At 36.3% G+C, this 12953-nt stretch overlaps 1 pseudogene; it reads right to left on the bottom strand.

Moving 5' to 3' along the window:
• Positions 1 to 4177: 4177 nt before the first annotated feature.
• LOC109699769 (olfactory receptor 7G2-like) lies at positions 4178 to 5115 on the bottom strand (annotated as a pseudogene).
• Between the last annotated feature and the right edge of the window lie 7838 nt (positions 5116 to 12953).

The following is a 12953-nucleotide window of genomic DNA, read 5'->3' as shown; positions in this document are numbered from 1 at the left end:
CCTCCTCTACTACTCATTTGCATCCTCCCTCTCCTCTGCTTTAATATATTTAATGAATTTCATTATTATATTTTCATAAATCCATATAATGTACATCACCCCAACATCAATCTCACATTTATGCTCACAGCCTCTTGTTGAACTTCCCTCTAACAAAATTCCCCCTTTTGCACACTTGTCATTTGGATATCCAGTTTTCCAAACACCACTTGTTTAAAGGACTTAAATTTGTGGCAATTTTGCCAAATATCTGATTGCTGTAACTATATGAGCTATTTTGTGGATCCTCTATTCTATTCCAGGGGTCAAGCTGTCTTACTTTAGTTAACATAAATTAACTATTCAAAGGGGTTTAATGGTGATATTTATATCCATGAATATGATGTGCTTTGATCAAATTCACCCTGTTACATTTTATTATCCCCCCAGCCCTCTTTTGAAGGAATTTTAACAGGTTTTCTTACTCTATTCTCACAAGTGTATAATGTACCTCGATCATATTTTTGTGGCTGTCACCCTCTCCTTTCGCCATAAACTTAGTTCCACCCAAATAAAGTCCTTGATTTAAACTCAAAGAAGACAGCTCTTTAGGCCTGGATAAAATTCACTTAACTACCTTGAACCACCGCTTGATTAGAACAAGGTTAGAAACGCTGAACATCAGCAAGATTCCATCAATTGTCTGTTGAGAGTTACACCTGTAAAAGAGCCACAAAGGCACTATTACATTCCCAGATCTTCAGTTCTCTGACCACAGATGTCAAATCTATACATGTCAGCATCAAAATGACCTGCATTCTGGGTGGGTGAATACAGATTCACAAGACCTAGTTCTGCTGTTACTGTTTCTTTGATGAGAAATTACGTGAAGATTAAGTGATTATCTTTAAATCAATATGCTACAGATATTTTTCCCTAAACAGAGGAAAGATAAAATGTACAGGAATTTTGGGGCAAAGAAGAAAATAAAAACAATATGTTAGTGTGTCCAATGCTGAATCTTGGAATGAGGAAGTCACAGTCTCCCAACACGTGTATCCAGGCTGCATGTGCCTCTGCTAGAGGAGAGGGGTAGAAAAACTATGCAGGGAGAAACAGTGCTTTGAAGAAAGTACATCTGGACCTATAATAACTGTTAGAGTTGAGGGACTTAAGATATTATATTAGTACAGATAGCAGCAATATCACACTTGATCAGTATAATATCCTTTTTATGAAACATTATCAAAATACGTGTTGGAGGAAATCAACTTGAGTTGGAGAAATTCTTAACTCATTTTCCAATTTCTATTATTGGATGTTAATTGTGCAAAATAATGAGTTTTATTTAAGGATTTTCATGCACATATATACGGCATTTTGATCATATTTACCCTCCATTCCCCACTCATCTGTCGTCCTTCCCCCATCCCACCCCTCTTCCTAAGTGATCCTCCTTCTACTTTTTAGTTTATTGTCTAGATTCTAAGTTTGAAAGAAAACATGCAATATTTCACTTTTTGAGTCTGACTTATTTCACTGAACATGGAAATCTCCAGTTCCACTCATTTTCCAGCCAATGAAATGATGTTTTCTTTCATCATGGGTGAACACTACTTGGTACTGGCATACTCATACTATGTAATACTTTTCCCATCACCTTTTTCTGCTCTGATCTACCTCAATTGCTTTTCAAATATGGGCTCACCTCCCCTCTCTACTGGATTCAGCACCTTGTGCAATATGGTAATTTTGAAGATGCCTCCATAGTTACATAGGATATTCTAAAGAATTACATCATGTTGAACTGAAAAGCAAATTTTAATCTATCTCCTCCTGCATAAATAAAAATAATAATATAGGATGTATTTCACAACATAGATATTAATGTCTAATTCTATGTATAGCCCAGAAAAAAAGATCTTTTCTTTTGACATTATATTCAGGTGTTTAAATAGATTATATTGAAAGCTATTAATATTAAACTATTAAAAATATTTATCTGCATTGAATGAGGACTATGAGTGCTAAGCAAGTTTCATTATCATTTCAGAATTTAACTACCACGTTTTCACAGATTCATTCTGTTAGGCTAAATACATATATTTGCTAAACATTAAAAATGATACTCATTTTATTAGAGGTCATAGGTGGAAATTAGGAGTGTTTCTTATCAACATTATTGAAAATTATTGGAAAACTTGTTAACCTGTGGTACAAGGTGCCATTTGCATTTGTAACAGAAAATGTTGGAGTTTGTTACCCTGCAAATATAGTTGCTTTCTGATCATTCATTTTTTAAACTGTGTTTTGGTTTTTTGTGATGAGGTCTCACAATATTGCTCAGTCTGGTCTCAAACTCGTGTGCTCAAGTGATCCTGCAGCCTCAGCCCCCAATACCTGGGACTACAAGTGTGCACCATTAACCCTGGCCAAACTCTGATATACAGTGAACTGCAATAATTAAGTCCTATAATATTAGTATGGGAATGGACACAAAAATGGGTTACTCAGAAAAGAGAGTAGAAAAATAAATGAAAAGTTTATTGGTGAACTAGCCATAAAAGCTGAGTTGGATTTCTGTCCCACCACAAAGGAAGAAATCAATTTCAGTCGAATCTAATTACTAAAGTACTTATTCTAAAGGTGTAGATGGCTGTAAGGGTGGCTTTATTGTCAAGAGTTATTAAACACAAACCATTGGGGGAATTATTGACAGATTAAACCATATTGAAACTGAGCAATTGTGTGCATTTATTAAACCTTATGTACATGAAAGGAAACAAGCCATATATATAAAAATGGCAGGCAATGTATATAACTCGCAAAGATTGACACTTCAACTAAAGAACAAAATTAACTTTTTGCTTATTTTGTTATAAATATATTTCATTATAAATAAAATATAAAACAAATAGCTTATTTGTTTTATATTATTTTATTTTTATTATATTATTGTTATACTGGTGGTACACTATGACATTTACAAAAGTACTTACAATATATCATAGTTGAATTCACCCCCACCATCATTCTACTTTATCACTCCTCCCACTATTCCTGGAATAGTTTCAACAGATCTCCTTTTTCTATTTTCATACATGAGTACATAATATTCCCACTACATTCAGCCTCCTTCACACTTTCCTTTCTTTAACTCACAAAAAGTAACATTCCAATTAAAGAACAAAGAAAAATTATATTTAATTTTAAAAAGTCATACAGGCCTGGGATGTATCTTAATGGTAGAGCACGAGCCTAAATGCACAGAGTCCAGAGTCTGATCCACAGAAATACAAGGAAAGAAAGAAAAAAAGAACAAAAATCACAATTGCCATGTTATAACATAAACAATTGTCTCAACTTCAGCAAAAGAAATATACATTAACCAGACAATATTTCACATTCACTAGATTTTCAGGGTAACCAAAAGTGTTTGCAAAATTGTGGAATTCCAAAGCTATCTAATAGGTAGGTAGTGAGCTCAATGATTTAAGAAAACTCTTTGGAAGTGCACAAAGGTGAAAATTTATAAGCAAACAGTCCATGATTCCAGACCAAGAAATAAAGTTCCTTTCATTTTTCCATCTGATAAAGTACAAAATGATAAATATTGTAAAACCATCTCAGAACAGTTAGATAATATATGTATTTTACAAATAATTAAACTGAGAACAGTGGTTGAAAGCATTGCCAACAGAGGACATCTCTGTACAGGGACAAATCTCAGTATTTGAGCTGTGGTGGGGAGAGCCACAAACTCATGATCCTCATGCCTCAACATTCAAGATGGTAAAATTACAGGTGTGCACTTTAAGATCTCAGAAGCTTAACCTAGATGATGTAATCCAAATGGCTGTGCTATGGCATCACACTAAAGCGAATCTTAAGGAATCAAGACATCCTTCCTGGATCCTTTCCCTGCCTTATCACCTGCTCCAACATTCATTCTTCTGAGACTGCTTCTATGGAGTCAGAGCCAGTAAATGAAGTTTAGAGATTGACATTATTCACCAACTATCACAGAGCTGGACAAACAACACAATAAGATTGAAAGCCTAATTGAAATGCACTAGGAAATCATATCATTCAGTTATGTTGAAAAAACGTAGTGATGGAAGAGCCAAGTATTCTGGCTCACCAGCATTCTTATCACTTTGACTTACTCTAGAAACTCAAGCCCCAACCAAGGATACAATCAAAGAAAAGGCATTCCAATAAAAAGATTTCTCAACACACCCTTCATGTCCTTATTTCTCAAACTGTAGATAAAACGGTTCAGCATTGGAGGGAACACAGTGTACATCATTGAAGCCATTACATTTTTTATGGAAGTGTCAGTAACTGCAGAACCATGGACACCCCAAAACCTGTACCATAGAATAAGGACACCACTGAGAGATGAGAACCACAGGTAGAAAAAGGTTTATATCTCCCCCTACTGATGGGATCTTAAAAATAGAGGAGACAATCTTAGTGTAAGAGAAAATAATACCAGAGAGAGGAACACCAAAAAATTTATATGACACCCACTGAATATATCAGGATGTTGTTGATGACAGTGTCAGAACAGGAGAGCTTGATAATCTTGGCAAGGTCACAGAAGAAATGGGAGATTTCATGGTCTGTGCAGAAAGACAGACGCAGCATCATAAGACTGTGGATCAGGGAGTGTACAGTGCTAATGAGCAAGGAGAAGAGCACCAGCAAGACACAGAGGTAGGGTTTCATGATGACCATGTACCTCAGGGGATGACAAATGGCCACATAGCAATCATAGGCCATCACTGCAAAGAGACAGTTTTCTACACCAACAAAAATCAAAGCAAGGCAGGCCTGGGCAAGGCATCCTGTAAGTGTGATACTGTGATTCTGTGTTTGGATGTTCACTAGCATCTTTGGAATTGTAGCTGTGCTTGTAGAGATGTCTGTAAAGGACAGGTTGGAGAGAAAGAAGTACATTGGAGTGTCGAGGTGGGAGTCACAATTGACAGCCAGGATGATGAGCAAGTTCCCAAGCACTGTGAACAGGTTCATAAACAGGAGCAGGCTGAAGATGAGAGGCTGCATTTCTAGATCATCTGTCAGTCCCAGAAGAAGGAATTCTGTAATAGCTGTTTGGTTCAGAGGTTTCATATATCTGGTTAATCTTATAGAAAAGATGGGGTGAAGATAAAATAAAATGAAGGGCTTCAGGACAGCATGGAATTGAATCACAGCGTGACTTATTAGAATTAAAAATTTGTATGCTGTTGCTTTACTGATGATAAGATCTGGGAGGAGGACCAGCAACTATGTCTTAACAAGAACTCCAGATCAGTTCCATATATCTAAAGACACAGAGCCAGAGCTGGAGGTGTGGCTCAATTAGAAGAGCACCTGCTTTGCAAGCTCAAAGTTTGTACCTGAGTACAAACTCCAGTCCCACCAAAAAAAAAGACAGATAAGCAGAGTTTTAAAAAGAAAAAAGACCCTACCATATTTTTTGTGAAATCAAGAGAATATTCAGATCTTCTTTCTGCTTGTCCTCTCTCTACATTCCTCTACTCTCAACACTCTTCTAACTTCTGGTTCCTTTATTTTAACTAATATTGTTTCACACATTATGCAAAGTTCTGAGATTGTAACAAAGAGTAAGATATGGGATTTCTTCAGCATTTATCCCTACCTTGAAACAAAAATGAACATGAAAATGAACTCATTAAATCTGTCTTCTATAGCCTTGGTTTCCAAGTTTGCTACCTCTCACAATAATCTGAAGGGCTTCTCAAATTACACATGAATTAATTCATACCATCACAAAGCTCACAGTAAGTGGTTTTCCGAGCTGGGTGAAAATTTCTGACCGCTCTCTGTTAATGCCTCCAATCAGTACAGAATCAGAAGTACTTAGTGGTCATGAAGTTCTCACACTTTTTCTTTAGATCTTACAAGTTTCTTCCTGAGCATAGCCCCAAATGTCCCTTGGTTTCTAGTTATTAACATCAAGTTAATAGCAGGTTTTAGAGGGAATCCACACAGGGGAACATGAACAGTGATTACATGTTACATATAAACAGGAAGCTTACTGAAGTCTTCCTGTAAGTGTGATCCATTCATATTAGCAATTAATTCTAAGAGAAGCTGAATAAGAATATTAACGACATTCTCTGTCTTATTTAAGGAACTGATTCCCATAATGAGGTGGGTAGGATATCATTAAATTAAATAAACACCAAAAAATAGCTAAATGAGAGAAAGAATTAAATGCATAGGCTCCTCTGAAAACAGACGGATATAAAACCCATTTGTAGGTTTCCAGATGACAGAGACTTTCAAGATAATACTGAAATCATCAGCCTTAATAACAGGAAAGTCTTGAGGGTACAATGGGCTTTTGGCTCCTGGGAAGGCAGAAGTAGCTAAGACGACAATAATTATTTGGTGTAATCATTAGACTCCCATCTGCTGAGTTCCATCCAGGCTTTTGCAATAGCTTTATGAACTGGAGCGGTGCCCATCTGTGTGTATAATAGGAACTACTCAAAGGATATATTAATTAGTTGCACTGTCACAGGCATTTCTCAATGTACATATCTCCAATCATCACAATGCATATCTTAAGTATATGTACAATTTTTATTTATGCAATTATACCTCAATAAAATTGAATTAAAACCCTCAAGAGGGTGTTTCGCTCACAAGAAATGAATAGAGTAAAAGCATCCAGCACAGCACTGGGCAGGTGAGGTGCTCATGCTGACCTCTCCTATCATTGTATGTGTGTCTCTCATGAGCAATAGCACAAGGCACTTGCCCCCTCAGAAATAATAAATAGCTAGAGCAGTTGAGGAAAGAAAATTAGAAGTTTTCAACCATAACAAATACATGTTTGAAGGTAGAGTTCCTACGCTGAGCCTACCTCTAAGCATCTTGGTTACATAGGACTGTAAAGAAAGATACATGGAGGATACAAGTATGCATTTGACCTGAACATATAAGCCATTGAAAAATAAACAAAAATGAATTATAGCTATTAGTCACAAATACTATGACTACCTCAAATACTGAAAAACTATGAAAAAGTACAATATTTGAAATTCTTAATTATTTTAGCCTACCTAAGTACGTACATTTTCTTACTGATTTTGTGGTTATTCATACATGATTGACAATAGAGAGAACCATAAAGGTTTGGCAGCCATCTTCATCATCCTTGCTTAAGATGTCTTTTGTGCCAGAAATAATAGAGGCAATCTGAAGTACCTCATATCTTATATTTGAACAAACTTGATTTTTCCTTCTCCACTAACTAACATAAAAATATGATAGACATTACTGTCTTTACTTCTCTTATATTGGTGTGTATTATGTTCCAAATGATAAAATATGTGCAGTATTATATCCTACACATGTTAAACAGTATCATATGCTATATGCCATTTAAAAATGGTATTCTTGGGTAATTTATTTTTATTAATGTTGGTATATCTAGTCCTCCATCAATTTTAGCTACTAGAGTATTTCACTATATTGACACAGCACAATTTACGTCTGCATTCCCTGATACAAATTTTGCTGCTTTCATTTGAACATATGAATAAATGGTAGATAGATAGATAGATGAGCAAGAGAGACAGAGGATCGATACATACATGTATTCATATGTACATGTGACTAAAAACACAATATAAAGCCCTTAATTGGGGGCACTATCGCAATCAAGGGGGCAGGCACTTAGAAATGCAGAAAAAGCATGAAAGGGAACACAAATTTATGTATTGGGTATACTTACTATTCTATTATTTCATTTTTAAAGGCCTGAAAGGTAGCATAATACCCACAATTTTAACTGTAGAATGAATTCAGGGTTGTTGTTGTGGTGGCAGTTTTACAGTGATAATTGTACTATGTCTGTAATTTTTACATAAAATCCTTGGTAACTTTAGAAAACAAATCCGGTCTTTCTTGCTATTGTTTAGAAAGAAAATAGGTTTTGTATTCTAGGAAATATGATAGAAAGGATGCTACCCTGAAATCCAGATTCTTGCCCAGAGCTGCCCATCTCACACACAGGGATGAGACAAAACTCTGCGTACACTAATGAATTAAAAACAGCAAGAGAAGAAGAGGAGGAGCTGATTTCTGTGGACAATTCTGTGACCTCTCCTCAAATTCATATGTGGAAAACTTGATCCCTAATACCTCAAAAGGTGATTGTACTTATAGGTAGTTCTTTGAAAAAGTATAATGATAGAATATGTTCATTAGGGTAAATGTTAATGCAGTATGACTGGTGTCTTTAAAGGAGAACTTAGGACACAGACCCACAGAGTGGTGACCCTGTGAAGATGCAGGGAGAAAAAGGTCACCTAAATCTAAATAGAAAGACCTCAGAGGAAAACAAATCTTTGACCTATAGGCTCCAGAGTGGTGAGAAAACAGATCTCTGTTGCTAAGACACCAAGTATGTGGTGCTTTGTTACAGCAGTTGTAGCAACTAATTCACTGACCAGAGTACCTCCCCAACACCATCCCCAGAAATACAAATAAACTTGAGTGTTATATTAAAGTCATCATGTTGGATAAGAGGTACAGATCTGCTCAGAAGAAACTGATCCTCTCCTCATGGTGAATAAGAGAACAAGAAAAGGAACACTGGGTGTATATTGGAGGAAACATGCAAGAGAATTGTCCGAAACACAGCTGTCAAGTGACTTGCTTCTCATCATGTGCACATCCTCTCCTCACTGCTTACCCTGGATGAAACTGTAGCAAAACACCTCATATCCAAATCACTAATGAGGGGACTTCAAGTTACCTGGCTGGTTTCACTGAGGATAATGCTCACGATCTCACCTGGAATCAGAAACAAGTGATCTCAAAACTGGCAGGCACATCAACTGAGGGAACAGGCTCCTCTGGATGAATCTGAGGTGTTGCTTCCTGACAGGAGCAGGGATGAGAAGAGACATGGGCACAAGGTGACTCTATAGACTCTGTAACAGTGGGGATTCAATATTCAAATCACCTCATTAGAGCAGCTACTTTGCTACCAAGGCCATCCCAGGAGGGTTATATCCCTAAAGACCAAGGAGATGAGAGAATAATTCAGGATGGTTGATTTATCATCCCCAGAGTTTTAGTGTACCTCATGCGCTTCTCCCCATTGTTTCTGCTCACCTCCATTTCTCTGACCTCAGAATTACACGTGGAAATTTTGTAGTGAATTAAGACCTTCCAGTTTTCTATAGAAAACTTTACCTATATTACAATATTAGAAAGACTGATTCAATTTTAGATGGGAAGCTATAGATTATCCATGTGATTATATGTAATATTATTAGTGGTAGTATTACTGAGATCACAAATATTCAGGGTGTCTCTTCTTAAGTGTCACTTAATGTTTCCTGAATACCAATTTTTCTTCTATAGCGTGCACACAAGATTTTAATATATTTTTGATCACTGCTGTGTGATCAACTTTGGATTTTTAAATAATTCCATTTATCTACTTTTGGTTTGTTTCTTTGACTTTCAAAGTTGTACCCAAAAAAATCATTGTATTTACCAAATAAACAGTACTTAATGTCACTCAGTCTAAATGTAAAGGAAATCCTGTCACCTAATACAATATAGAAGAGCCTTGAGAATGTAATGCTCTGTGCAGTTAACTATTCATAAAAGGACAAATATATTGTGTTTTCCTGAGTAGACAAATTTATCAAGCTAGAAAACAGAATGGTAGATACTAGGTACTGGGAGAATGGGAAAACAAGAGTTATTTAATGAGTATGGTTTCAGTTTTGCAAAAATGAAAAGAATCTGGAGATTTACTTGACAAAAATAAGAATAAGCATAACAATACTGAATTATACATTTAAAAAATCATTAAGATGATAATGCTTTGGGATGTGACCTCACAATTAAAATCTTCTAACTTTTAAAAGATTACTTTTAAAGAGAAAAAGAAAGTTTTAAAAAACTATGAAATTAATATAGGAGAAGAACATGGAAGAGATCAAATCCAAACTTGAATAATAAGGGATTCAGAGCATAAGATCTTTTTGCCATTTTTTCTTTGAATTCTTTTCTTCATTTTGTTTTTATTATTGTACAGGGGGATACATTATTCATTTTATTTTTATTAGTGTACAGGGGGATACATTATAACATTTACATATGTACTTACAGTCTTAATCCCTCATCCCTTTTACCCCTTTCTTAGAAAATCTTCAGCAGGTTTCATTGCTCTATTTTCATACATGAATAAAAATACAGCCACCATATTCCCCCTCATTCACCCTTTCTTTTTGCCCTCCCACATCCCACTGTTTCCCAGCCCCAGACAGTATGTATTTTACTGGCCTGTCCTTCACTTTTAAAGCATATTTTTCTTAGTATACAATAGTTATACAGAGTGTTTCATTGTGATAGTTCCATGTGTATATGTATTTCTGAGCTAATTCATCACCTCTATTTTGCTCCTTTCTACTTTAGTCTCCTTCTTATGGTAATTCCAACATATTTTTAAAATCTCTATAATCATTCTTATACAGGAAGTACATCAAAATTCATAGAATGATCGTGGCAGTGTTCCTTCCTTTTCTACCTCTTGGAGAAGTTTGAGGAGTGTTGGTATTAGTTCTTCAAAAGATCTGTAGAATTCAGGATTGAATTCATCAGGTCCTGGACTTTTCTTTTGGGGGAAACTCTACTATTGCTTCAGCTTCATTACATGTAGATATTTGTCCATTTTTTCAAGATTTTTCAATTTATTTTAATGTAATTTTATTCCAATCTATTTCAAAGTCATCCCTAATGATTCTCTGCATTTACTTGCTGTTTGTTATTATCTAGCCTTTATACAGGCGGAGGGACTCAAAGTGACATTTCAGTTTAGAGTTATATTATACATTATTTAGATTATCCCAAAGTCTTTCCTTCTCAACCCTCTCCCCACCCTACCCTACTTAAAACAATTGCACAAGGTTAATCTTCTTCCTTCACCCTTCCCCTCCCAATGGCACACACACACACACACACACACACACACAAAGAGAGAGAGAGAGAGAGAGAGAGAGAGAGAGAGAGAGAGAGAGAGACAGACAGAGAGACAGAGAGAGAGAGACAGAGAGAGAGACAGAGAGAGTACCTGTTTTACAAACCTGGTTTTTGTTATTAATATTTAAGTTGATATTCAAAGGTGTGTCTCAATGTATGCCCACTTTGAGTGTACTTTACTTTGGTCCATTCAACCCCTTCTATTACTCTCCCTTACCTCTTTACCCCCCATTTTTCAACAGCTTTCAATACACATCCTTATATCTTCTACTTTCACATCTTACAGTATGTGATATTACTGATGCTCTATCATTCTCTTTTTCTTTCCTTCTTTCCCTGAGTTCCATAGAGTACTTCCACTACTAGAAGCATGTTGTACATCTGAGTTTGTGTATGACCATGCTTGTTTTTGTATATATGTTTATCATTGGAACTATCTTCCACATATGAGAGAAAACGTGGATTTTGTGTTTCTGAGTCTGGCTTACTTCACTTAACATGATGTCCTCCAATTGCATCCATTTACCTTCAAACCGCATGTCATTATTCCTTATGGCTGAGTAATATTCTATTGTGTATATATACAATAATTTCTTCATCCATTCATCAGTTGCAGGGCACCTGGGTTCTTTCCAAAGGCTTGACTATTATAAATAGTGCAAGATGAACATCGGTTTACAGGTGTCTCTACTGTATCCTATCTTACATTCCCTTGGGTAGATGCCCAGGAGTTGTATCAATGGATCACATGGCAGGTCTACCTTTAGGTTTTTGCAGAATCTCTATGTTGCTTTCCATAGTGGTTATACTAATTTGCATTCCTACGACCATTGTATAAGGGTTCCTGTTTTGGTGCATCCCTGCAAGCATTTGTTGTTGTTATTACTCTTGATCATGGCCATTCTAACTGGGGTGAGATAAAATCCAAGTGTTGTTTTGATTTGCATATTTTTATAGCCAGGGAGGTTGAACATTTCTTCATGTATTTACTGGCGATTTGTGCCTCTTCCTTTGAGAATTCCGTGCTTAATTCATGTGCCATTTCTTCATTGGGGTATTGATTGTTTGAGGGATGAATTTTGTGAGTTCCCTATAGATTCTGGATATTAGTCCCTTAGCAGATGAGAAGTCAAAAAAGATTTCCTCCCATTCTGTGGGCTGTCTCTTAAGTCTGGTGACTGTTTCTTTTTTTTTTTAATTTTTAACATTTTTTATTGACTTAGGGGCCCAACAAGACAGCATTTGGTAAGTTAAGAAAGGCACCTTGTTGAAATGAATACATCACAGTGCTGTTGAGTGATCGCAGTCACAGGATTTGAGGATGAAAGGCTAATCTTTGGATGATACAGCTTAGGACACTTGCTCATCTGCTTTTATTTATTTTTGCAGTCCTGGGGATCAAACCTAGAGTCTTGCATGTGCTGGGCAAGCGCTCTACCTCTGGCTACACCTCCAGCCTTTTCTTTGCTCGTTTAAAAGGGTTCCTTCACACATGATGGATGAAAGAAGGCAAGACTGTGGAATTGTGGTGGCTGCTGAGGGGATGAGAGTGAGATCTGCTTCCTCCTTTCCCCATAACTACAGTAAACTTGATTTGTTGAGCCACCACCTGCACAAACACATCTCTTATCGCTTTCAAATGTGAGATGATATTTTGATCTTATGGTGTGAGGAACCAGTTAGCAGTCAAACACTCCCTGTTCCAAGCTACAGGACAGATAGGACCACAGTTTGATTTCCTGTGTTCTTGGCCCAGCACCTCATGAGGTTCTGAGATAAAAACTGAGGTCTTAAGAGAATTGGCTTTAAAAAAACATTGTCACCAGTCCAGAGTAAATAAAAACCCACTTGCTTACAATACTGTATCTCCCTATTTGTACCCACACCCTCCAATCACAGTGTTCTTTTTTTTTAAATTAATCTTCTCCTTT

This window comes from Castor canadensis, chromosome 14 (genome assembly GCF_047511655.1).
Source record: "Castor canadensis chromosome 14, mCasCan1.hap1v2, whole genome shotgun sequence".
Lineage (NCBI taxonomy): Eukaryota > Metazoa > Chordata > Mammalia > Rodentia > Castoridae > Castor > Castor canadensis.
Note: the sequence above shows the minus strand (reverse complement) of the source record. Positions and strands in the feature narration are given on the sequence as shown.